Source organism: Pan troglodytes, chromosome 3 (assembly GCF_028858775.2).
Source record: "Pan troglodytes isolate AG18354 chromosome 3, NHGRI_mPanTro3-v2.0_pri, whole genome shotgun sequence".
NCBI classification, from domain to species: domain Eukaryota; kingdom Metazoa; phylum Chordata; class Mammalia; order Primates; family Hominidae; genus Pan; species Pan troglodytes.
This window is the reverse complement of record NC_072401.2, coordinates 179,311,002-179,337,986: the sequence shown is the minus strand read 5'-3', so window position 1 is coordinate 179,337,986 and position 26,985 is coordinate 179,311,002. Positions and strand designations below refer to the sequence as shown.

Genomic DNA, 26,985 nt, shown 5'->3' with positions numbered 1-26,985 from the left:
AAAAACCAGCAAAATACAGACTACAAGAATCACACCCCATGTTCTCACTTTCTGTTACTTTCATTTTCAGTTACTACCACCTGGAGATGAGGGTTGTTTCTTACCGACTTACTTTTCGGTGACACTTATTAAAAGCCAGTGCTGGCTGGACACAGTGGCCCACACCTGTAATCCCAGCACCTTGGGAGACCAAGGCAAGAGGATTACTTGAGTTCAGGAGCTCGAGACCAGCCTGGGCAACGTAGGGAGACCTTGTCTCTACTAAAAGTTTAAAAAATTAACCAGGCATGGTGGCACATGACTGAAGTCCCAGTTACTCAGGAGGCTGAGGTGGGAGGATTGCTCAAACCTGGGAGGTAGAGGCTGCAGTGAGCCATGATCAGGCCACTGCAATCCATCTTGGGAAACAGAGCAAGACCTCTGTCAAAAAAACAAACAAACAAACAAACAAACAAAAACACAATGCCTAATAGTTAATGGCTCAACTCTTTATTAAAGGAAAAAATATTTAGAAAAAAATATATGATACTAAAACATTCTGAACTTAGCATTCTTTGATGATCACATGGTAGCCATTTTTGCTTTTTTATCCTACTACTTAGAATAATATGTAATATAGATCACATAAAAATACAAAAATCCTATATAAATTCTACTACTTAGGATCATATATAAATCATGTTTAACTTTCCTTTATTTCATAGCTAGTATATAGTGCAGTGTTTAAGACTGTGGACTCTAAAATCAGAACAATTGAGATCAAATCTTAGCTCTGCTACTTTCTGGCCATGTAATAACATGGCCCAATTATTTAACTTCTTTGATTTCAGTTTTCACATCTCTAAAGTGAGGATAATAAGGGATTCTACTTTATAGTTTATATGGATGAGTAAATGAGTCAATATCTATAAAAGATTTAGACATTGCCAGAGATGTAAGAGCTCTCAAGGTGAGGAAAATCACAAAGTGTAATTTTAGGATTCCTCTATCGATATGTAATTATTTCTATTGTCCCTTCTGGGAAACCAGAAATCATCAATACCCTCCACACGGCTACATGGTCAAGTGCAAGTCTTCATCTTACTTAACTCACCAGCACTGGGAAACACTGTCTTCACTTGGCTTCCATTACATGGTCCTCCTCCTGGTTCTCCTCCTCCCAATGCATCCCTTGGTCTTCTGCTGATTTCACCTTTTCTCAACTGTACAGGAAAGTACCATCAGGTTCAGTGCATCCCCTTTTATCTTTATGTAATTTCACCTAGATAATGATTTATGAATACACTGTTAAGTGATGTTTCCTACATTTAAATCTCCCAGACAGAACTGCCCCTTGAACTCAAAATTCCTATATCCAACTACCTAGAAAAGATCACCACATAAATGGCTAAGAGATAGTCCACCTTCAAAATCTTCCGAACTGAAAATTTGATCTTTCCCTATACCTGTCTTGCCGCAGTCTTTCTGATCTTATTTTACAGCAGTGCTAACCTTTTAGTAGTTTAGGGTAAAAGTCTTGAAAATATCCAGGGTCCTCTTTTCTCTAAGGACAGATATCTAGTCCGTCAGTAAAATTTTGCTCCTACCTTCACTCCATATCCCACCAAATATGAGCATTTCATGGCATTTGTACAGCAACTATTTTGGTCTAGGCCTGCATCATCTCTTGCCTAGATTATTTCATCGATTTCAAATTGGCCTCCCTGCTTTCACCCTTCCCTCAATAGTGAGTTAGAAACTCAGTGGCCAAAGGGATAAAATGTAATTCCAATCATGTCACTCTTCTGCTCACAATCCTTGTTGCTCACAGTAAAAATGAAAGCCTTTCAAAGGTCCCACAAGGAAGGGCCCTATCTGACCAGGCCTTGTTACTTCTCTATATCACCTGCTCCTCTCCTAATAAGTAATGAACAATAACAATGATAGTCCCTTTCATACCTAAAAAGAATAGATTGAGCAACACAAGCAATGCATCTATAACAGAATGAGAGAATCAAAAATTCTATGTCTCACATGGGTAAACAACTTGAGCCATTCCCAAATGGACTCGGCTGGGCGCAGTGGCTCACGCCTATAATCCCAGCACTTTGGGAGGCCGAGGCCAGCGGTTCACGAGGTCAGGAGATCGAGACGATCCTGGCTAACATGGTGAAACCCCATCTCTACTAAAAATACAAAAAAATTAGCCAGATGGGGTGGTGGGCGCCTGTAGTCCCAGCTACTCGGGAGCCTGAGGAAGGAGAATGGCGTGAACCCGGCAGGCGGAGGTTGCAGTGAGCCGAGATCGCGCCACTGCACTCCAGCCTGGGTGACAGAGCAAGACTCCGTCTCAAAAAAAAAAAAAGAAGAAGAAGAAGAAGAATATTATTCCACTCTTTCAATGGCCTTTTCTTTTTTCTAGAAGGCCACATATGGGAGAATACATGAAAATGACTGAAAAAGTTACTAAAGATTTTATTATTTTGTCTGTTTTTTGCTGACTTTGCAAAAAACAAGATGGGTATTAGAAGTCAGAAAGAAAGAAAAAGTAGAAAAGAAAGAGAAGGAAGGAAGGAAAGGAGGGAGGGAGAGAGGAAGGAGAAAAGAGGAAGAAGAGAGAGGGAGAGAGAGGGAAAGAAAGAGAGAGGGAAGGAAGATTGAGACGGGGAAGAAGAGGCCAGGCAGGCATGGTGGCTCATGCCTGTAGTCCCAGCATTTGGGGAGGCTGAGGCAGGTGGAATACTTGAAGCCAGGAGTTTGAGATAAACCTGGCCAATCTGGCGAAACCCCAGGTCTACAAAAAATACAAAAAAATTAGCCAGGTGTGGTAGTGCATGCCTTTAGTCCCAGCTACTCTGGAGGCTGAGGTGGGAGGATCATCTGAGCCTGGGAGGCCCAGGCTGCAGTGAGCTGTGATAGGTCCACTGCACTCCAGCCTGGGTGCAGAGAGAGACTGTGTTTCAAACAAAAACAAAAAAAAAGAGGGGAAGGAAGAGAGGAAGGAACCAAAGAGAGAAAGAAGGAAGGAAGATATAGATACGCTGCATGCCAATAAACCTAAAATTACTTTGCATAATATTTCTGTATTTATAATACATAAAGCAACAACCCATTCCAAAATAAATTTCACTAATATATGTCTTAAATATATGTAAAACCACATATACATTCAACTAAGTTGCAAAACATGTTAAATAATATCAAATATTTCAATATTGATACCTACTGACGCACTACAAGAGTTCCCTAACTGAAGAACTCTGATTATGATTGTCATAGTAACTAACATATTCTGAAATAATTTATCTATAAATACGGAACTTAAATACAGCTTGCCGATGTACACTTTTACTCAGAAATGATTTTTATTCAAAACCTCATATATTTGACATTCATATGCAAATTTATAACTACCGATGGAATTGTTTTCCTTGTGTTTGAGATGGAGAGCAATCCTGTCCAGCTGCCATACCTGCAGGTTATTAATTAACTTCACATTCACCATTATTAAAATATTTTATTACCCATGATTGAATGTGGTAATGAAAAATAACTACTTGTCACAGGCAAATATTATCAAAAGTGCAATAGGGCAACGAGGGCCACACAACCAAAAATGTAATCCATTTGTCTTTCATGGAAGAATCTGATAAAGCTAGAGACATGCAATAGTATAACTAAATACCTCTTGGTTTATTTGCGGGGGAGAAGGAGAAACTAAGGGAAACAATGACACTATTTTGATATTATTTATCTTTAGGTGCTCAAATAATTCTTGCAATACTTAACATGTCTGGAAACATAGAATCTTTGCCATTTATGGAAAATATGAAAAATAAAGCTAAATTTAGAAAAAGTCACATATTCTAATAAAATATACTAAGGGAATTAGTTCTGGCCATAAGATAAATTGATCACATAAATCTCCAGCAAAATATATTAATAGCTACAGTAAAATCCAATAAAACAAAATTAGCAGCTTTATGCCTCGGGGCACATTCAACTTCTCTTACAGATCCCAACTTCCAGCCACCATTTTCAGCTCAATGCCCTGTCTCTCTGCTTTAAAATGCATTTTGTTTTTAAGAAATCCATTTTTTCTCAAATAAGGAATGTTTGTATTAGAAATGTACAAATGCTTTAAATTAGCATTTGAACAAATAACTAGAGAAAAACTTACATTTACTTGCCTTTCTATCATTTGTAGTTTAAAAATATACCAAAACAAAAATAATGTTTTTAATTCTGGAAGTAATGTTCCCATAGGCATGTCTACTAAATGAAATATTATAATGAAGATATTTTGCAAACTCTAAAGTAATAAAATGTAAGGCAGTATTGTCATTTTATTTGCAAGGAAACACTTAAGACAGAGACTGTAATATAAGTTGGCAAACAAAACATTACTAACTGTCCTAAAATAAACGTTTTGATTCACAGAACTTTGATATTTTTTAAAAACACTCTTTTGCTGGTATATTAAACCACCCAATCTGCTTCCAAAGTAGGCAAATTTATTTTGTTCAGCAAATATCATAGTTACGTATTAGCATAACATTGTTATTAATTTATTATTCACAAGCTTATTTAAGTTGTTAAACAGCTAATCTTTATAATACTTTACATGTAAGATCCACATTATTTATAAGAAGAGAATGCATGTCTTCTCACAATGCTGAAGTAGGGTCATATCAGTTCTTAACATGCATACTGATGATATGCACACAAGTTTCTCAGAAGCCAACCAGACTCAAGACATATGTCAAATTACATTCATTTTTCCAATTCTGTGAAGACAAATTAATTTTCACACTATGTTAGAGAAAAGCAAATCACCTTGATCTCCTCAGAAATACCATCTGTAGCCAAAATATAAATTAATTAATTAAATACAATTTTAAAACCACCCACTCTTTTGTTAGTCCCTGTGTCTCCTGTACAGATGCTAGCTTAATGTCCTGTGTACTGACTGAATGTCTGGGTTGCCCAGAGTAAAGACACTTTCTTATCCTTCTCTATCCCTGAAAAGCCATGCTATTCATCACACTGGAAAAGGCAGATATTTCAAGGGGAAACAGTAAGTTGGAAAGAGGGTTTGGATAACAGAGCAGGAAGTCATTTTGTTTTTCTTGAGTCTCACTCTATAGGACTCAGACACCAAGGAGCCCAGGTAAGTTGAGGCTCTTCTTTGGTGAAGGGATGAAAGACTTCACATGAAGCCAAGGACTGTGGTAGGAATATTCTCTGTCCAGGACCTCAAGGAGGCCGGGCGCGGTGGCTAATGCGTGCAATCCCAGCACTTTGGGGGGCTAAGGTGGGTGGGTCACGAGGTCAGGAGTTTGAGACAAGCCTGGCCAATATGGTGAAACCCCGTCTCTACTAAAAATACAAAAATTAGCCAGGCGTGGTGGTACACATCTGTAATCCCAGCTACTCGGGAGGCTAAGGCAGAAGAATTGCTTGAACCCGAGAGGCGGAGGCTGCAGTGAGCTGAGATCATGCCACTGCATTCCAGCCTGGGCGACAGAGCGAGACTCCATCTCAAAAAAAAAAAAAAAAAAAACAGAACCTCAAGGAATAGTTGAGTAAAACTCTGTATTGTAAACTATTTTTTCTAATTGCATGTTTTTATATTTTCTTGTCTTCTCCAAACATTTAGTTGAGTCTTACTGAAATATTTTCACCTGGCCTATACGTTGCTAAAAAGAATTAAGAAAAGTGTGTCTTCCCAACCTCCTCCTCTTAGGCCAGAGGTTAAATAGGAAGAAACAACTTTCCTGAAATCAAGAAGACAGTGACAGTGGTAATATTATTAAAAAAAAAAAAAATTAGGGTAGTGTGGAGAGATGACTAGAATCTTGCTTCTGCATAAGAAAATATTTCCTCTATTGCCAATCTTAGAGTATGTGCATAATGTTATTAAAAAATCAGTGGGTTTTCATTCAGTTGAAGAAACAAGTAAGCATTTTAGGGAGGAGGTATTTTTGGGGTTTTCACTTTTTTGGGTTTTTTTTTTGGCTTGTTTAGGGTTTTTTTCATAACATTTTCATTCTAGATATTAAGTTAATAACTAGTAGAACTGAATGAAAATTTTTCAACATTTTAGAAGCAACCTTTCATGGATTGACTTGTGATTTGGACCAGCTTAAAAATGATATTTACAGATTCAGGACAACATCCAATCCGTCAGAAAACCCTTTGGCTCTACCTTTACCATATACTTGGAATCCAGCCGCTTCTCAACAGCTCCCCTGGTATTATCTAGGTAATCTGCAGCAAAGGCCTCCTAACTCATCCACCTCATTATACCCTTATCCCCTGCAGTCTATCTTCAGCACAGCAGCCAGAATGATCATTTAAGTATAAGCCACATCATGCCACTCTGATGAAATACCCAGAAATGTTTTTCCACATCAATCTTGGCAAATTCCTTTTGTGGCCTCAGAGAGGATGTATAATCTACACTCCCTTCCCCACCTTTTACATCTCAGAATCCCTCTTCTACTGCTCTCTTGATGACTTTATTCACTTGGCTCCAGTCACAATGACCTCTTCATACTTGCTCCAATACCAAATGTGCTTCCAGCAGCAGGCCTTTTGTACTAACTGTTCCTTCTGCCCGGAAAAAAAAAAAAATCCCCCTCTTCTCCAATGTATCTGTAAAGCTAAATTCCTCCTTCACATTTTTGACTGTCACCTTCTTAACAGAATCTACCCCAACCAAAGTACTTAAAACTGCAACTCTCCTTACCTACATCCAAACTCCCTAACTTGCTCTAATTTTCCATTTTCAAATCTCCATGTATTCTTCAAATATGCAATATAGCTTACTTATATATTATGCTCAGTTTTATCACCTATGATCTGTATTCCATGATAAGTTCCATGAGTGAAGACATTTTTGTTTTGTTTACTACTACATCTAAAGCGTTTGGAACAGTGTCAAACACACAACAAACACTCAGTAAATTGTTGCTCTAAAAAAATTATGGAAACAGCAGATGCAAACAAGACCACCCTAATCCTAACAAAGAATTCCACAACTGCTGCATAGAGGAGGTGTTCTCATTCATTATTTTAATCCATATTAATAGAGCCTAACTAGGGTCCCGACAGAGTTCCAGGTGTGGGAATATAATGAAGTGAAAAAGCTAACATGGTCCCGGACTACATAAGCCCATGTGGGAGACACAAAAAAAATTAAAAATCTCAAAAGTAAGCTTAATTTGTTTTAATACAGCCACAGGCAGGTACACCAGTGCTCTAGGGAGATTCGACTTAAGGAAGAATGCCAACAGGCTTACCTAAGGAAATTACAACTGAGCTGAACTCTGAGGGATGAGTGTGAGTGATTAAAATAGAAAAAAAGGAAAGAAAATTTCATGAGAATGGCATAACATGTGCAAAGACCCAGTAGTGAAAGAAAACACATTTCTTAGGCATCTAATTGATGACAATGGCGGCAAGAGCTAAAAAACCAAATGAAGCCCGGGAGGTGAATGGTCCCTTGCAGTCATGTAATTTGACAGGCATGAGCATGATCTTTGTAAATCATGTTAAAGATTTACACCTTTACACTAAGAGAAATCAGGAGCTATTAAAGGATGTAAGTGTATGTGTATGCATTCATGTATGTATGATAAAGGACACTGGACTAGTTATTGACAACATCAAATTCTGGTTTGAAAATAGGGCTGTGATAACCAGACATCCAGATGCATTAGAAGGAAGTTGGACTCCTTCCTCACATGCTACACAAAAATTAACTCAAAATGGATCAGAGTTGAGCCGGGCGCAGTGGTCACGCCTGTAATCCCAGCACTTTGGGAGGCCAAGGTAGGCGGATCACAAGGTGAGAAAACACATTTCTGTTCTTCATAAATTAGAAGAGTCTCAGGTATTCTGTTATAGCAGCACAAACAGAATATGACAGTACCCTCAGAAACTGCTGATGGAAATGTGTCATAGTGCAGTGCTTTGGAAAACAGTTCAGCAATCTCTCATAATGTTAAACATAGAGTTTCCATATGATTCAGCAATTTCACTCCAAGGTATATACCAAAGGAAAAACATACAGCCACACAAAAATTTGAACAAGAATGTTTATAGGCCGGGCGCAATGGCTCACTCCTGTAATCCCAACACTTTGGGAGGCCGAGGCAGACGGATTACCTGAAGTCAGGAGTTCAAGACCAGCCTGGCCAATACAGTGAAACCCCATGTCTACTAAAAATACAGAAATTAGCTGGGCATTGTGGCACAGGCCTGTAGTCCCAGCTACTGAGGAGGCTGGGGCAGGAGAGTTGCTTGAACCCAGGAGGCAGAGGTTGCAGTGAGCCAGGATCGTGCCACTGCACTCCAATCTGCGTGACAGTGAGACTCCGTCTGAAATAATAATAATAGTAATAATAATAATGTTTATAGTAGCATTATCTATAACAGTCAAAAATAGAAAAACCCCAAATGTCCATCAACTGATGAACAGATAAACAATGTGATTTAATCATACAAATGAATATTATTTGTCTATAAAAGAGTATTCAGTACTAATACATGTTACAATATGGGTGAACCTGTAGAACATCATACTAAGTGAAATTAGCCAGTCACAAAAAGTCATATATTTTATTATTCTATTTGTGAAACATCCAGAATAGGCAAATCCATAGACACAGAAAGTAGTTTAGTGGTTGCCAGGGGCTGGAAATGGCTAAAGAGAAAATGCAGAATGACTGCTAATAGGTACAGGTCATTTTTGGTGGGTGATAAAATGTCCTACCATTGATTAACAATTGCACATCTCTGTGAATATACTAAACAATTGAATTGTACACTTTAGGTAAGTAAATTTTGTGGTGTATAAACTCTATTTCAATAAACCTATTATAATAAAAAAACAAAAAGTTAATGATTACTGGCACAGATTGTGGAGTTAGACTGCCTAGTTTTGAGTTCTGGCAGCAGTACCACTTAATTAAACTTGGGTTATTTTACTTGAATTTGAACTTTCTGTGATAGCAGTGCCTGCCTTATATTGCTATTGCTTAGTCTAAATGACACCACACTTAGAAAATGCTAAGATTAGCTGGGCTCGGTGGCTCACGCCTATGATCCCAGCACTTTGGGACCCTGAGGTGGGTTGATCACAAGGTCAGGAGTTCAAGACCAGCCTGGCCAAGGTGGTGAAACCTCATCTCTACTAAAAATACAAAAAAATTAGCCTGGCATGGTGGCGGGCGCCTGTAATCCCAGCTACTCGGGAGGCTGAAGCAGAGAATCACTTGAACCTGGGAGGTGGATGTTGCAGTGAGCCACTGCACTCCAGCCTAGGCAACAGAGCGAGGTTCCATCTCAAAAAAATAAAGAAACTGCTAAGATGAAGTCTAGCAAAGTGTAAGCACTAAATAAGTGTTAGCAGTTACTACCCACCTCAGCACCCACCGTAACACATGACTATACCAGTTTCACCTGGAGCTCGCCAATATGAAAAATGCCATTTTTGAAAGTTGCTAATCATTTTTAAATAACATTTTGTCATTTCTTATACACAAATACATAAATTCATCTAAGTTCAGAAAAAAAACAGAAAGAGAAAAACATAAAATGTCTAGGTATAATCTTCAAGCTATGTGCATATAAATAAAACCCTGAAACTTTTCCTCAGAGATAATAAGTAAGTCTAAGTAAGTCTTTGATAAATGGAGAGATTTACCATGAGTCTGGATGAGGAGATCAACTACTGTGGTTCTTTTTTAAATAGTTTATATTTCCAATACAATAACAAATTATTTATTTCTGATCTTTTTTAAAAAACTATAAACTTCACCTGGAAAAATAAAGAGGCAATAATAGCTAAGAATTTTTGGAAAAGAAAGAGTAATGAGAAGCGACATGCCTTTCTGGATATTAAAATAAATTATAAGCTATAAAATAATTAAAATTGGGCTATATAAAACAAAAGTGTATAATCAATCAGTATAATAACAACCTCTTACAATATCGTATTTAACAGGCAAATTCATGGAATATAGTAAACTGCCATAAAATAGACTCTAATGGTTATAAACATTGATTTCATGCTGAAAGAACTATCATGAACCAATGGAGAAGGAACATAGTAATCAGTAGTGTTAATGCCATAAACCAAAATCAGTTTCAAATAGACAAAAAAGTGAATATTTAAATAAATTATTTAAAAAATAAGTTAAAGAAATATTTATTGCTAAATTGGAAGCAATTTGTTAATTATTTAAAAAACAAAAGCAATTATTAAAGAAAATGTTGATAGATCTGAATGAAAAATAACTAAACCTTCTTAATGTCAAAAAGAACATAAATTAACATTTTTTTTAATTGGAAGGTTATTTTTCAATGCCAAGTTTAATATTGTATTCTCTCTCTCATATACAGACACATAAGCACACACACACACACACACTCTTAAAATAAATGTGAAAAATAGGGAAATCTAATAATGAATAAGCAATTAAACAAAAAAATTGTTTAATGAATATATTTAATACTGTATTTTTGTAGTTGTTGCAGCAAATGAAGAAACTGATGCTTTAACATATGGAAAATAACTTTTAAATATGATTTTGTGTTGAAAAGTTGGTACAGAATATAAATTGGTTTGAACATCTGGAAAGCATTCAACAGTTTGTATCAAAATACTTACAAATCCCTATGTAATTTAACTTAATTATTCTTATTCTGATATCTTTCCTAAGTATATCATCACACATTTAAACATAAAAATATGTTAAAAAATCTTCATCATAATCTTGTGTATAGAAGAAGATAATGTAAATAAGTCAAAATTTCAATAATCAAAAAATAATTATGGCACATCTATACAAAAGACTATTTTAGGCAGTATAAACAGATGTTTGAAGGATTTTAATGGCATGAGACAATTTTTACAATATAATATCAAGCTAGAAAATCACTCTTTTCTCTTTTTGAGACAGTCTCCCTCTGTCGCCCAGGCTCTGTCTCCCTCTGTCGTTCCCTCTGTGCAGTGGCACGATCTCCTCTCACTGCAACCTCTGCCTCCAGATTCAAGTGATTCTCCTTCCTCAGCCTCCCAAGTAGCTGGGATTACAGGCACTTGCCACCATGCCCAGCTGATTTTTGCATTTTTAGCAGAGACAGGGTTTTGCCATGTTGCCTAGGCTGGTCTCTTAACTCCTGAGATGAAGCAATCCAGCTGCCTTGGCCTCCCAAAGTGCTGGGATTACAGGCATGAGCCACCACGGCTGGCCTGAAAATAACCATTTTAATTGTACTTAGAGTTTAATCACAATTTGGGCATAGAAAAAATAGTGACAAGAAATATACATAATGCAAATATGCTATGATGGCTATACTTGGTGAGTATAAAGTTTTTTTGTTTTTTTTGTTTTTTTACTTAATTTGTTCTCCATTTTCTAAAATCGGCCTCTATTCCTATAATAAGCATGTACACCATAGCTGAATGTGGATTCTCTCAATATGTCTTATGCAATTGCTTCAATCATGTTTTCTTATTTTCTGCTAGTTTACAATTATTAAAATGTGACTCTGGGATGAAGGCTTACTTTAAATTTTATTTAAATGGCAAAGCAAGTATTTTGCCACTACCAATATTACAATAAAATTGACATTTTGTGTTAGAGTATCTATTATCAAAATGGATGTTCTGTGATTTATAAAATGATTTTAAAGGCATTAGTACATTCAAATATTTAAAGTATTTTCATAGTTCATTTCTTCCTCCAACTCTGTTAAGTAATAAATGTTCAAAATAACAAGTCTAAACAAAATATGATTTACTCTTTTAAACTTCACACCTCTATATGTCACCAATTTATTGGGATACTGAGAGACAGGACTAGCCGACTAAGAATTCCTAAGTCTAGCTGGGGAAGGTGACCGCACCCTCCTTTAAACATGGGACTTGTAACTCAGCTCACACCTGACCAATCAGGTAGTAAAGAGGGCTCACTAAAATACCAATTAGGCTAAAAGCAGGAAGTAAAGAAATAGTCAAATCATCTATCATCTGAGAGCACGGGGAAGGGACAATGATTGGGATATAAACCCCAGGCATTCGAGCCAGAAGTGGGCAACCCCTTTGGGTCCCTTCCCCTTGTGTGGGAGCTCTGTTTTCACTCTATTAAATCTTGTAACTGCATGCTTTTCTGGTCTGTGTTCCTGCTGGAGCTGAGCCTTCCCCCACTGTCCACCACTGCTGTTTGCAGCCATCACAGACCCGCCATTGACTTCCACCACTCCAGACCCAGCAGGGTGTCCGCTGTGTTTCTGATCCAGCGAGGCACCCATTGCCCCTCCCATTCGGGCTAGAGGCTTGCCATTGTTCCTGCATGGCTAAGCACCCGGGTTCGTCCTATTCGAGCTGAACACTAGTCGCTGGGTTCCACAGTTCTCCTCTGTGACCCTTAGTTTCTAATAGAGCTATAACAGTCACCGCATGGCCCAAGGTTCCATTCCTTGGAATCCGTGAGGCCAAGAACCTCAGGTCAGAGAACAAAAGACTTGCCGCCATCTTGGGAATGGCCCACCACCATCTTGGGAGCCGACTACCACCATCTTGGGAGCCCTAAGAACAAAGACCCACCCATAACAACACGTTCAGTAAATTAATGCAAATTTGAATTACAGATGAAACTTAGGAGTTTAAAATAACATTTAAATTACAGATATACAGATCGACACAAGACAAAACCACTTTATAAGTAGCAAAAGAGGTGAATGTAATACTAATTAATTTACTTACATTCAAATGCAAATTAAAACTAAAGAGTTTCTGCACATCACTGTTTTTGCTTTATCTAACAAAGATCAGACTGATAAGAAATAAGCATCATTCTTTTGATACGTGATACTACTTTTGAAAAACAAATATTGCAATAGTAAATTATATAGAACACTTTGGTGAAATCATTTGTGAGGTTATTATCTCTCCTGTTCCTGTATGCCCTTTTTCCTCAAAAATCCAAATATTTTACTCTTTGGTCAAGTTCACACATTAAAATGAGGGTAATCATTCAGTTCAAACCTGCCCCCCTTCTCCTCAGCTATTAACTCTTTTCCTTCTAATGCTTTAGCGTGCATAATAATAGCAAAATGGATTGAAAGAGCATCAACTGCCTCTTCTAATCTAAATTTAAGTACCCTGATTGCAGGTTAGAAGCTTTCCTTTGATATTTTTTAAGAATCTGTTTCATGGAAGTAAATTTTTAAGCACAATTTTTTATGCATCACAGTCTTTTGAAAGATTGATTCAACAGACCTTCACATTTCTTTATTCTCATCTATGCTAGTTTAGAAATTGGCTGTTTAATTTTTTTAATTTACAGTATATATTGGTACAAGTTAGATCGGTTTGCACATCTCATTTATATTCCAAATCTATTTCCCCTGAGTAGTCAAAACTACTGGAGTAAAACATTTATTACTCTCTATTTTTGTTAGCTCTCAATCCTGTAGTTATGCATCAGTTCTCTGAATTTCTCTCATTAAGATTACACATGTATGTTTTCATCTTATAATTATGTTTCATGTCATATCCTATTGGAATAGCTAGGGTGATATTCATAAATCAATTCATCTTTGCAGTGCTTTTGCTCCCCTCTTTTTTTGTTTTTCTCTCTTTCTCTTAACTCAGCATCTTCAAAATGCAGAAATGATTAGATTTTCATTAATTCTGTTAAATAGGTTCGTACACATTACAGTGAGCAGCCATCACTTAGAAAATGTCAATAACCTTAGAAGTCAAATCATGCTGATTCGCTTCCAGTGAAGCATGGAAAAAACTATTACCCTGGATTTATTAGCTATGCGTATTGGGAACACTCAAAAAAAATTAAGCTTTTGAATGTGGACAAGAGCCATGGAGTACAGAAAGCGCACTATGTTGAAAGTAGTAGCTACTGCTTCTAAACATGGCTCTGATCAGCTTTGTCAGCCTTGATAGGTCAGTAACATTCCCTGGACCTCCGTTTCATCTGTTAAAACAATATTTGGTTCCAACTTCACACTTTTAAAACTATTGTTAAAGAAATATACTTAAAAATGAACCCTTCTGCCAACCCAGAAAATTGCTCCAATAAGATAAAAAAGAAAAAATAATTTTATTATTGAATAGCATTAAACCAGGACGTGATGTGCATCACAATAATTGCTAAGAGATTGCAAAAACAGAAAGAAATCTCATTTTATATAGCCAAGCAGATACAACCCATTACATATATGTTCCCAAGATAAACAATAACTAGTCCTCAAATCAAAGGACTTCACAGCACCAGTGTGACATATGTGACAACACATAGTTCATCCTGGATTCTTGGTCATTGGGCTGGCCATCTGTGTTTCCTTTGGCTTTATCCAAAGGAAAAACAAACTTCTCATATCTTTATGAAAAGCAGTAGTTTTGCAACTTGGAGTGGGATGCCTACCAATGTCAGGTTCCTACCCTCCCACAGAAATTGGGAGGTCGGTGTACTTTTGTAATTGGGGACCTCAGTTTTAAAAATACATTTTTAAATCACTTACTCTCTTTTTCTTCCTTTCCTTCCCTCACCCCTTCATTCCTTACCTCTCTAGACACTCCCCCACCCCCCCCCGCCCCAGCAATGCACACTCACTTAATTATTTTCTTCCTTAAGAAACTCAAAAGACTAATCTTTTGAAACAAGGCATGGAGCCCTAATGGTAGAATTCTCTTTAGGAGGAATTGTGAACTATCAATCCACCATCATTGGGCTAAAGTCAAGATAATGCCAACCAGATCTTCAGATGGGTGAGTACCCAAGATAGCCAGCAGAAAAAGACACTCGGACCTTACACTCTGCACCAGTCCTGCATGTCTCCCATATCAAGTTTCCCTTTTAAAACCTTATGATAAACTTTAAAATTTGAGATGGTCTTTATGACTTGAGTTCAGCATCTTCACAAGCCCTCTGGCACTTGATTCAATCCAATTTTTCCTTCCACCAAATCTTGTCTCTCAAGACTGGCTTTTGGGTAGTGGACTGCTGGACTTAGGTCCAGTTACACTTTTTTCCTTGAGGATGATTACATTTTCAAGAGATGGTTCTCAGATCCTCGAGCAAAACATTCCTGGGTCCTGAAGCTTCCAGAGATTCTTTAGCTTTTTAAGATTGAAATATATTTTTAAAGACAGAGAAAGAATAAACAAGTTGTCTAAATTAAATTATCTGAGAAAAGAGAGTGGGAAGAAGTCTTTTTCCTTATTTTCAACGGAAAGAATTAAATCTCTTATTTTTAATTTGAATTTATCCTTACACTATAAAATCTCAACATTGCAAATAAGCACACATCAGTCTAAGCAAGAAGAGGAATTGCTCCTTGAATCAGTAAATACACAGATGTTTATTTCAAAAAAAGTTATCTTACAGAGAGTATATCACCATTCAGAAGGGTGTTCTGAATATCACTTAAGAATGTGAGTAGGAAATCATGTACCAGATAATATAATTAATTTTGAATAATTTCTTGATACTTTGTAAGTCGAGTTATGCTTATAATTTCCTCTCAGGGTCCCTGGGAAGGGATAAAGCACTACTTTGGAGCAGCATGCTGGCAAATGGAGCGTTCAGTGCAGATTAGACCTCCAAATGACAGGGGCCAGGGGTCAGCCCTCAGACTACTTTTATTCTCTAACTAGACTCTCTCCCGGATCCAGGTTTTAAATGTTTTCTGTATTTTGATGATTCCCAAATTTACATCTCTGACCCCAATTTCTACCCTGTGAAGTCTCCTAAATCCAACTACCTGAACAATATTTCTTTTTGGGAATTGGCCCCCACGTCTGGCCATAAACTAGCCATAAACAAAATCTCTGTAGCACTGTGACATGTTTGTGATGGCCATGACACCCACGCTGGAAGGTTGTGGGTTTACTGGAATGATGGCAAGGAACACCTGGCTCACCCAGGGCGGAAAACCACTTAAAGGAGTTCCTGAACCACAAACAATAGCATGAGAGATCTGTGCCTTAAGGACATGTTCCTGCTGCAGATAACTAGCCAGACCCAACCCTTTATTTCGGCCCATCCCTTTGTTTCCCATAAGGAATACTTTCAGTTACTCTATAATCTATAGAAACGATGCTTATCACTGGCTTGCTGTCAATAAATATGTGGGTAAATCTCTGTTCAGGGCTCTCAGCTCTGAAGGCTGTGAGACCCCTGATTTCCCACTCCACACTCTATATTTCTGTGTGTATGTCTTTAATTCCTTGTTTTCCACAACCGAGCTGATCTCAGCAATTTCTACTCTTTAATGTGCAAAGGAAAACACCTCAGTCTCTTAAACTCCCTTTCTAAGGAGCATACGCATCCTAGGAAGCAGCACCACCACTCTCCCAGCTACACAGAACACAGGCTTATGAATCCTACCTCCCTATCCAACTCATCAGTGACTTTTATTAGGTTGGTGCAAAAGTAATTGCAGTTTTTGCTATTGAAAGTAATGGCAAAACCTTAATAGCTTTAATCTACATTGAAAATATAACTGAAATACAGTCACTTCTCATTGACTCGCCACTACCACTCAGATCCAAGCTGCCATCATCTCTTCACAAAATCACCCACACTTCACAATATCAGGGTGAACTTTTAAAAATGTAAATCAGATTCTGTCACTCCCCTGCTCAAGATCATTGGATTAATCTGTTCTCATGCTGCTAATAAAGACATATCAAGCGACTGGATAATTTATAAAGAAAAAAAGATTTCATGGACTCACAATTCCACATGGCTGGGAAGTCCTCACAATCATGGCAGAAGGTGAATGAGGAGCAAAGTCACGTCTTACATGGCAGCAGGCAAGAGTGTGTTCAGGGGAACTGCCCTTTATAAAACCATCAGGATCTTATGAGACTTATTCACTATCACGAGAACAGAACAGGAAAAACCAACTCCCATGATTCAATTACCTCCCACCACTCGGTCCCTCCCACGACATGTGAGGATTGTGGGAACTACAATTCAAAATGAGATTTGGATGGAGACACAGCCAAACCATATCAATCATCTAATAGCTTCCCATCACGCAGGACAAAAAACAAAGTTCTTACTAAGTGAAATAAACCAGTCACAAAAAGACAAATACCGTGTGATTCACGTGAGCTCTCTAATGTAGTTAAATGCTTAAAAACAGAAAGTAAATTGGTTGTGACCAGGGGAAAAGGGGAGTTGTTTCACAAAGTGAAAAAGTTCCGAGATCTATTTCACAGCAACGTGAATGTACTTAACACAGCTGAACTATGCACCTAAAAATGCTTAAGACTGTAAATTATATGTTATGTGCTTTTTACCACAATTGTAAAATAAGCTTTCACCGGGGTCTATAATGTTCTAAGGACATGTATATCTGTGTTTAAGAGAAAAACCTCTGGAATGGTGATGGGACAGAAAAAAACAAAACGTGCTAGAGTAAGAGTCTGGTAATAGCAGATCAATGATGAAAGGTCCAGTGTAGTGACAAAGTCATCAGGAGGTGGGTGAGAGGGAGAAAGAGTAGAGTAAGAACAGGAGGGGCCGCTCTAATTCTCGAGTAGCCAGTGGTAATTTTAAAGCTCCATAGGCTTTTAATTAATCATAGATCTTCATTAATAATGCTGGTAGTATTTAGTTAGATCTATGTTCCTTCTAAAATCTTAAGGAAAAAAATGAACCTATTACTCACCTTTCATTGACGAAACCACAGATTTATTTGGAAGAACAATGTGATAATGCACAGCAATGTGTCATTTAGACAGAAAATGCTACTCAGCCCCTGAGGAAGTATATAGTAACTTGTTTCTAAGATTTGTTTTATTTTCTACAATATTCAGGAGCTTTCTTTTCAAGAAAAAGATGAGCTATTGTTCAGTCAATAAAGTATAGAAGTATACTCTTAATAAATGTTGATTTCTTATAAAGTTTTTAAAATACGGCTATTTTGTTCTCTTTTTGTGCGTGTGCAATTGTATACAAGGCAATTTTTGTGCCTGTTCTATGCTGTCACTTTAGTGATCTTTCTACTCCTTTTAAGAGCTGCACGGAACCTCTGAAGAAAGAAGTCACTCACAGAAGACTGCTTAACGTATGTAAAGAAACATATTTAGTTTAAGTTGAGATAAATTTGACTTAAACCACATCGCTACAACCCCAACATGTACACCTCAATACTCAACCATGCCTGCAGAAAGAAAAAAACGTTAGTAAAAAGAAATGCTTTATTACATGTTTTGCCTACTTTAAGGTGCTGACTATTTAATAATTCTGCTGCCTCAGAACTAGGTTAACTACTTAAAGTTGTGTAAATGTTACTGATTATTTCTGTTGCTTTTTCATACAATTAACATAAACTTGATCTACGTTGGTAATTTTAAAAAACACACACACAAAGGGTCTTAGGCAGCATTAAAAATGCTGATCTGCAATTTGCTCCCAGGAATGCGGAAGCTCATTCTCACATACCCTGAGGGTGAGCAAGTTTAGTATATTTTAATAAATTCACAAGTTAAATTCTATAAAAGAGAACCATTAGAAATTAATGTTAAACTCTGAACAGGCTTGGATATACCATGTTAGATCATAAAAGTGATATGCAAATGCTTATTTTTAGCAAAACCCCAGCATCATAGTTTATAGAATTATTTTCAAATTATAGGCATCTGAAAGAAGTACTCACAAAACTACTCAATTACAGTTGACCTGGAAACAAAGAATAAGAATATGAAATTTCTAAAGTCTGTAATGTAAGGTGTAGTTCTTAAAACTAATTATACGGAAAATCATCTAAGAAGGGGCTAAAATATAGCAATGACTGTGACGGGCTCCCAGAAACTCTTATTTAATTGTTCTGAGACAGGGCCACTGATTTAGAGAATGACTCGATTATGATTACATTGTAAGGCCAGAATACTCAGACTTTAGTGTTATATACCTATCCTTCCCCAACCAACACACAAAAAACACACTAAGGACAGAAAATACCTCAGGTATTACACTATTTTTCCAGTATCTTATAATAATATTGTCTAACCAGAGTCCTTTATAACTTCGGTTATAAAAAGCATTGGGATTTGACAAATGAATACTCTGGAGGAAGGGGGAAAGAGTTGGAACTAAAAGGAGAAGGCACAAATTCTGGGATAAAATATTGAAAAACTTTGATGTCAAACAGATTCTTTTAGACATTTCCCAATGGATGAGACCATTTTTCCAGCTCCAGTTATGGTGATAATTCTCTGCAATCTCCAGTAACAAGGATGGTAGTCAGGAGACAAGCCCTTTGCCTTTCTCCCTAGAAACTGTTTTGTTTTTGTCCCTGAATGAAATGAACTCCAAGTTGTGCTAATTTCAGATGGACACTTAGAAATAGAAACAAAAATGAATTCACTTAATTCTTGAGGTAAAGTGGGAAAAGATATACTTTAGATACACTATAACAGAATTATGCACAGAATAAGATATAAGCATATATTAGCAATATTGCAGTTTCTGTTCTGGATTGCCACAATAAAGCAAATATCATAATAAAGTGAGTCACACAAAATTTTGGTTTCCCAGTGTATATATGTAACTAAATCTCAGGTTCAGTGGCTGGCTGCTTGCAGTCCAGTTAGCAAGAGTGAGGTCTGATATAAAGAAAGTGACTGGTTTTATGGTTTTTTTTTTGTTGTTTTTTTTTTTGACAGAGTCTCACTCTGTTGCCCAGGCTGGAGTGCAGTGGCGTAAACTCAGCTCACTGTAACCTTTGCCTCCCAGGTTCAAGTAACTCTCATGCTTCAGCCTCCCAAGTAGCTGGGACTACAGGCATACCCCACCATGCCCGGCTAATTTTTGTATTTTTTAGGAGGGACAGGGCTTCACCATGTTGGCCAAGCTGGTCTTGAGCTTCTGACCTCAAGTGATCCACCTACCTAGACCTCCCAAAGTGCTGGGATTACAGGCATCTGACCAAAAGTGACTTTTTATCTCAAAGTTTAGCTTAAAGGAAGAGGGACAGGCTCCTGCCTTTGAGGGTGCCACTTCTCCTTTGGGACAGAATGCAGAGGCTTTAAAAGCAGGAGTTGGCATGAACAGCATGCAGGGGAGGCAGTGAGCAGGTGGGGATCTATGTGACTCACTTCAGTGCCTTCTCTCCTAGGTGGTCGAGTTGGCACCATTAGGGGAAGAACTAGGCTATAAAGTGGACACTGTATGAGATATTTTCCAGGTGGGACAGAGTTTTCTCTGGTGGGCATATGTTAGGTTTTTGTATTAGTCCATCCTCGTGCTGCTAATAAAGACATACCCAAGACTGGGTAATTTATGAAGGAAAGAGGTTTAATGGACTCACAGTTCCACATGGCTGGGGAGGCCTCACCATCATAATGGAAGGCGAAGGAAGAACAAAGGCACATCTTACATGGTGGCAGGCAAGAGAGTGTGTGCAGGGGAACTCCCATTTATAAAACCATCGGATCTCATGAGACTTATTCACTACAAGAACAGTATGGGGGAAACTGCCCCCAAGATTCAGTTACCTCCACCTGGTCCTGCCCTTGACACATGGGGATTATTACAATTCAAGGTGAGCTTTGTGTGGGGACACAGCCAAACCATATCAGTTGTAAATTGACTGTTGTCTCTTGAGGCAATCTCCTGGTGGGAAAGAGCTCTTGCTCTGGAGCTTCTAAGTAAGTACATAGTTAGATAAGCTTGCCCTGTAGTAAGTGTCTGGTGAAGAGAAGGTAAAGGTTATAACTGTATTTCTAAAGAGCGAAATAGGAAGTAGGGAACAGGGGAAAAGGAGAAAGGAGAAAAGAAAAAGAATATAATAACAAACACATTTCTCTTAGAAAAAAATGGAGTACTCAGTTAATATATAGGAGTTACATTTATAGAATACTGTGGTCTGTTAATTATGCCATAGCATTATGTCTAAAAAACAATGTACGTGCCTTAATTTTAAGATGGTTTATTGGTAAAAAATGCTAATGATCATCTGAGGCTTCAGCAAGTCGTAATGTTTTTGCTGGTGGGAGGTCTTGCCTCAATATTGGTAGCTACTGACTGATCAGAGTGGTGATTACTGAAGATTGGGGTGACTGTGGGAATTTCTTAAAATAAGACAAAAATAAACTTTGCTGCATCAGTTGACTCTTTATTTAATGAAAGATTTTTCAGTAGCATGTGATGCCGTTTGATAGCATTTTACCCACAGTAGAAGTTCTTTCCAAATTGGAGTCAATCTTTTCAATCCCAGTCATGGCTTTATCAACTTTATGAAATATTCTAAATTCTTTGTTGTCATTAAACAAAAAGCCCACTGCATCTTCACCAGGGGTGAATTTCATCTCAAGAAACCACTTTCTTTGCTCATCCATAAAAAGCAGCTCCTCATTTATGTAAGTATTATTTTGAGATTTCAGCAATTCAGTCACATCTTCAGGCTCCATTTCTACCTCTAATTCTCTTGCTATTTTTCCACCACATCTGCTGTGACTAATTCCACTGAAGTCTTGAAACACTCAAAGTCATCCCTGAGGATTGGAATCAACTTCTTACAAACTCTTATTAATGTTCATATTTTGGCCTCCTCTCATGAATCATGAGTGTTTTTAATGACATCTAGAACAGTCAATCCTTTCCAGAAGGTTTTTCAACTAACTTTTTGCAGATTTATCAGAGGAATCACTGTGAAAGCTACAGCCTTATAGAATGAACTTCTTAAGTAAAAAGACTTGAAAGTCAAAGTTATTCCTTGATTCATGGGCTACAGAATGGATGCTGTGTTAGCAGGCATGAAAACAACATTAATCCCCTCATACATCTCTATCAGAGCTTTTGAGTGACCAAGTGCATTCTCAATGAACAGTAATATTTTGAAAGGAATTTTTTTGAGCAGTAGGTCTCAACAGGTGTTCTAAAACTGATCATAACCTCACACTTACTATCTCAATAATGGAACCCACTCTACACACAATATATTCATCTACTCATTCTTTTATTCAAATTTATTTAAAATACGTACTCTAACAACTTGCAGAATAGAAGAAAATATTTGCAAACTATGCATCTGTCAGGGGACTTATATTCAGAATTTACAAGGAACTCAAGCAATTCAACAACAACAAAAACGTAACACTATTAAAAAGTGAGCAAAAGATATGAAGACATTTTTCAAAAGAATACATACAAATTGCCAACAAGCTTATGAAAAAATACTTATCACTAATCATCAGAGACACACAAATTAAACCCACAGTGAAATATAATCTTATGTCAACCTCCACACGGCCATTATTAAAAAGTCTCAACATAACAGATGTTGGCAAGGATGTATAGAAAAGGGTGCACTTATATACTATTGGTGGAAATGTAAATTAGTACAACCTCTATGGAAAACAATATGGAGATTTGTCAAAGAACTAAAAATAGAACTACCATTCAGTACAACTATCTTACTACTGGATATCTACCCAAAGGAAAATAGTTTATTATATCAAAAAGATTACCTGTACTCAGATGTTTATTGCAGAACTAGTCACAGTAACAAAGATGTGGAATCAATCTAAGTGTTCATGAAAGGATGGTTGGATGAAGAAAATGTGGAATATATACATCATGAATTACTATACAGCTATAAAAAAGAATGAAATAATGTATATTGCAGCCACATGAATGGAGCTGGAGGCTGTTATCTTAAGTGAAACAACTCAGAAACAGAAAGTCAAATACCACATATTCTTACTTATAAATGGGAGATAACTAATGTACACACATGGACATAGAGTGTGGAATAATAGACATTGGAGACTGAGAAAGGTAGGAGGGGGAAAGGGGGTGGGTAAAGGATGAGAAATTACTTAATAGGCACAACACACATTATTCAGGTAATGGTTACACTGAAAGCTCAGATTTCACCATGGTGCAATATATCCATGCAACAAAACTCTACTTGTACCCTTTAAATTTATACAAATTTTTAAAAGTGTATTCTATTTGTAGTGCACAAAATGTGGTATATATTAATTACGCTTTATTAATTTCATTGCTCAAATCCTTTGTCATATTTTATATATTTCATAGTATTTTAATTAGTGATGTACTAATAGCTCTTCCAGTAATTGTGTGTTATCTATTTATTTTAGATTTTTGATGGTTTTTGTCATAAACATTTTGCTGCTCTATTATTTGTCACAGTTTTATGATGGGATTGTCTTCATTATGAATTGTATCTGAAGGAACTAAGGCCCATAAAAGAGCTTCATGATCCCTTCCATACACAGCCAAAGAGTGAGTGATTATTATTAACTTTTAGCAACAAAAAATTACTATCCTTGGTCCATTTTATTTAATAAGCATCTGTTGCATGCGCTTGTCACTGTGTTTGGCCCTGATGATAATCTCTATTCCCAAGGTTCACATTTTAATGAGACTCATTAATATTACAGCCTTACTGTGGAATGTACCTTTTCCCAATATAAATATAATATCAATATATTACTTTTTATTCTTTCAAATTCTATTTTATCCATCACTAATAAAATTGAGGTGTATCTTTCCTTTTCTTTGTCTAATAAGCTTTTGCCCATTCTTTCAACACTTTAAGTGTAACTATGCTTTAAGTTTTTCCATTATGGGCAATATATAATTGAATTTCCTTTTGTTTTTGTTTATAATACAATCTCAGAGCATTTTGTTACAATAGGGGACTTTATCAATTAACATTTAGAGCAATAACTGATGACCTTGGTTATATTTCTGTTTTCTTGTTTTATGTTTTTTATCAGGCTTCCTAATTGTTTCATTTATTTTCAGTCTATAATTATGTGTACTAAGCTATTATTACATCCATTATCTGCAATGACTTGAAAGTCAAACTTTAAAAAATTCCAGTGTTATTTGTCTGTAAGTTTTTTCAAAACCTACATGAATTTACTTCTCCTAATACGAAAGTTAAACAAACACACCAAAATATTGACCTTCTTTTCCTTCTTGCTGGAGGGAAAAATATCTTTTATTTTTCTTCATCTCACCCACTTCTATTTTTCATGAATTCAATCTTGAAATATCAAACTAAACACTCATTATTGTATTTTAAGGAATCATAAATATTCCCCTTTTGTTTTATGTATTCAAGTGAGAACAGAAGAGGATTGGATTTGTCATTTCATGTTACTATTTCAGTGCTCATGAGTAGTTCTTTCAAACTGAAGTACGTGTTTTTGAATTATTCAGTTGTATTTATCTCTAAGCCACTTTCTCAGTAGGAGTAAGTCTTGGAATCAGTCACTCTACTGCCGCTACCCCAGCATCCTGGAAGCCATTAGATTTCTGAGAAAGTTATTTTTTCTGTTGTTGCATTTATAATAAACATCGACTTGCTTCACTGTCAACATTTTGATTAAAAACTGTTTTCTCTCAATATGTTATCATTGGTTATTGTTCCATTGTCTTCTGGAATTTTATGTTATAGAAGACTATTATTATAAATTTTTTAAAGTAACCAGAGTTTTCTTATTGTTACTTTTCTGCTTGAGAGCCAATAGGATTTTTTTCTTTTTCTTGAGATTGAAGATGCCACTAATCTATCTCTAGGTAAGGGTCTCTTCTTAAATTTTGCCTAGAAAACAGCAATCCCTTTTTCCCTTGAGATTTTATTTTTACTTTATCACAGTTATCTTTATTCATATTTAACATTTGTTTGGTATCTCTTTACTGATTTTTGAATTAGGATTTTTTTTTTAGATCTGACTTTTGCCAGCAAAATAATGTTAATTTTTTTCTAATTGCCCACTCCTAATTCTCAACTCCATGTAATAACTGGAAAAGTTTTTTCTCAAATCTAAAGCCAGAAGTAAATTGTTGCACTACTATCTTTAATCCTGTATCCAATAATTACCTCAGGATCATTCTACAGTGACTATACTGTACTATTGACCTTTGTCTAATTCTAAGACTTTAAAACAGGAATAAGTGCAAAATAAAATCAGTGGTCCCCAAACTCTTTTAATCACAATTCTCTATCAGGGAAAAAAAAAAACACACCATACATAGGAGGTAGTATATTAATATGTTACTCTGTTCATTTCCCATTTCACAAGAGATTTTGTGAGTGGCTACATGTTTTTTAGCTTATGCATTCACTTTAACCCCAGCTAGACAGTAGATAAGTAAAAATCTTCTGGTGTCTATCTTCTTATTCCCCTCAAGGTAGGCATAGCCAAGGGTCATGTTATTCCAGCCCCACCCATTTTTCAGTTAATTCTTGCATGGGTTGGTGACTATTTTTTAGTTTTTTTTTTGTTTTTTGTTTTTTGTTTTTTTTTTTTTTTTTTGAGACGAAGTCTCGCTCTGTCGCCCAGGCTAGAGTGCAGTGGTGCGATCTCGACTCACTGCAAGCTCCACCTCCCAGGTTCACGCCATTCTCCTGCCTCAGCCTCCTGAGTAGCTGGGACTACAGGCGCCCACCACCAAGCCTGGCTAATTTCTTTTTGCATTTTTAGTAGAGACGGTGTTTCACCGTGTTAGCCAGGATGGTCTCCTGACCTTGTGATCCACCCACCTCGGCCTCCCAGAGTGCTGGGATTACAGGCGTGAGCCACCGCGCTAGGCCTTGATGACTATTTTTAAGTTTCATTGTCAAGGTGTATTTTCATCACTTCTGTGTGTAATGGAACAGAAGAGAATCATGAGTTTTGCTTGAACATGATATCTGGACTATCATATATGAATATTTCAAATGTCAACCTCTAAAACAAATATCTGATTATGTCATCCCCCCAGTACAAATCCTTTAGCGACGCAAATCACCTACAGAATATAATTCAAACTCCTCAGTGGGGAAAGCATGGTCATTCATGATCCGGCTTCTGCCCTCCATTTCAGCATCATCTCTGACCACTGCACCAGACATACCCTGGCATCTTATACTTAGAAACTAATTTACTCCCGCAAATACAATTTGCTCTTATACCAGTACGTCTTGGCATGTATTGTTTCTTCCCTAAGAAATGAAGAGTGTCAGTTTCTCTCCACTGTTGTCTGCTTGACCAATAAGAAGTTGCTGTTCAAGAGAGCCAATATGTTAGTCATCATCAGAAATGGGCTCTCAGCCTACTATATATATGAATTAAGATATGTGTATATATGTATACATACATATGATTATATTATGTACAATACAATAGGGCTTTAAAGGAAGAAAAATAACACTTGGACAGTTTTCTCCCTCTCATAACGGTGCTATGTATGTATCTATTTTTCTGTCTGTCTGTTTCCTTGTTCTTTCTCTGTAGACTGGCTTCTTTACTTACCATCTGGTTGGTGTATTATCCTAATTTACATCTTATAGTCTCCATATCCCAAATATAAATTGATAAACCTGGAAGAGGCAATCTTATTTGTGTTCACCCATAACACATATATTAAATAACAATATTTCAGATAATTGACACATTGAACAAGTTCAATTAAAAACAAATATCTAGTTTTAATATTTTCTGAGTAACATGTTATGATAGTTTCTTACCAACGTTAGAAGTCAGCCTGTTACTAAAAGGAGTTCTAAGTAATTTAAGTAAACTATAGCCAGAGGAGGGGAAAAAATAATTATCTAAAGGAAGAGTCATAACTTTGTTCTAGTAATTCAGTAACTTGATGGAGAGTATATAAAATCATTCATAATGAAAATTACCATTTCTCCAATATTTGGAAATAATGCTACACATTTGATTAAATATATAGCTTCTCTGTGATATTAGCTTGTAATTATATGCTGCTTATAGAATGTCAGGTACCATTTTAAGAGATTTACAATTAATCTTCACAACAACTCTAGAAAACAGACACCATTATTCTCACTTTTTATATGAAGTAACTAAGACATAGAGAATTCAAATAATGGACTTGAGCTCACATCTCTAATATACAGTGATTGGGCTCGTAACTACAACACCATAAATACTGCCCATTCAAGGTTTATAAGTGTCCTCATGAA

The 26,985-nt window shown here is 36.6% G+C and overlaps 1 long non-coding RNA gene across 1 annotated transcript in view; it reads right to left on the bottom strand.

The window, feature by feature from the left end:
• The window catches only part of AGA-DT (AGA divergent transcript), a 388,110-nt gene that overhangs the window by 155,450 nt on the left and 205,675 nt on the right, over positions 1-26,985 (bottom strand). The window contains exon 4 of the long non-coding RNA XR_008547667.2: positions 1,094-1,202. This is a non-coding gene — a long non-coding RNA (AGA divergent transcript). The remainder of the gene's footprint in view (positions 1-1,093; positions 1,203-26,985) is intronic.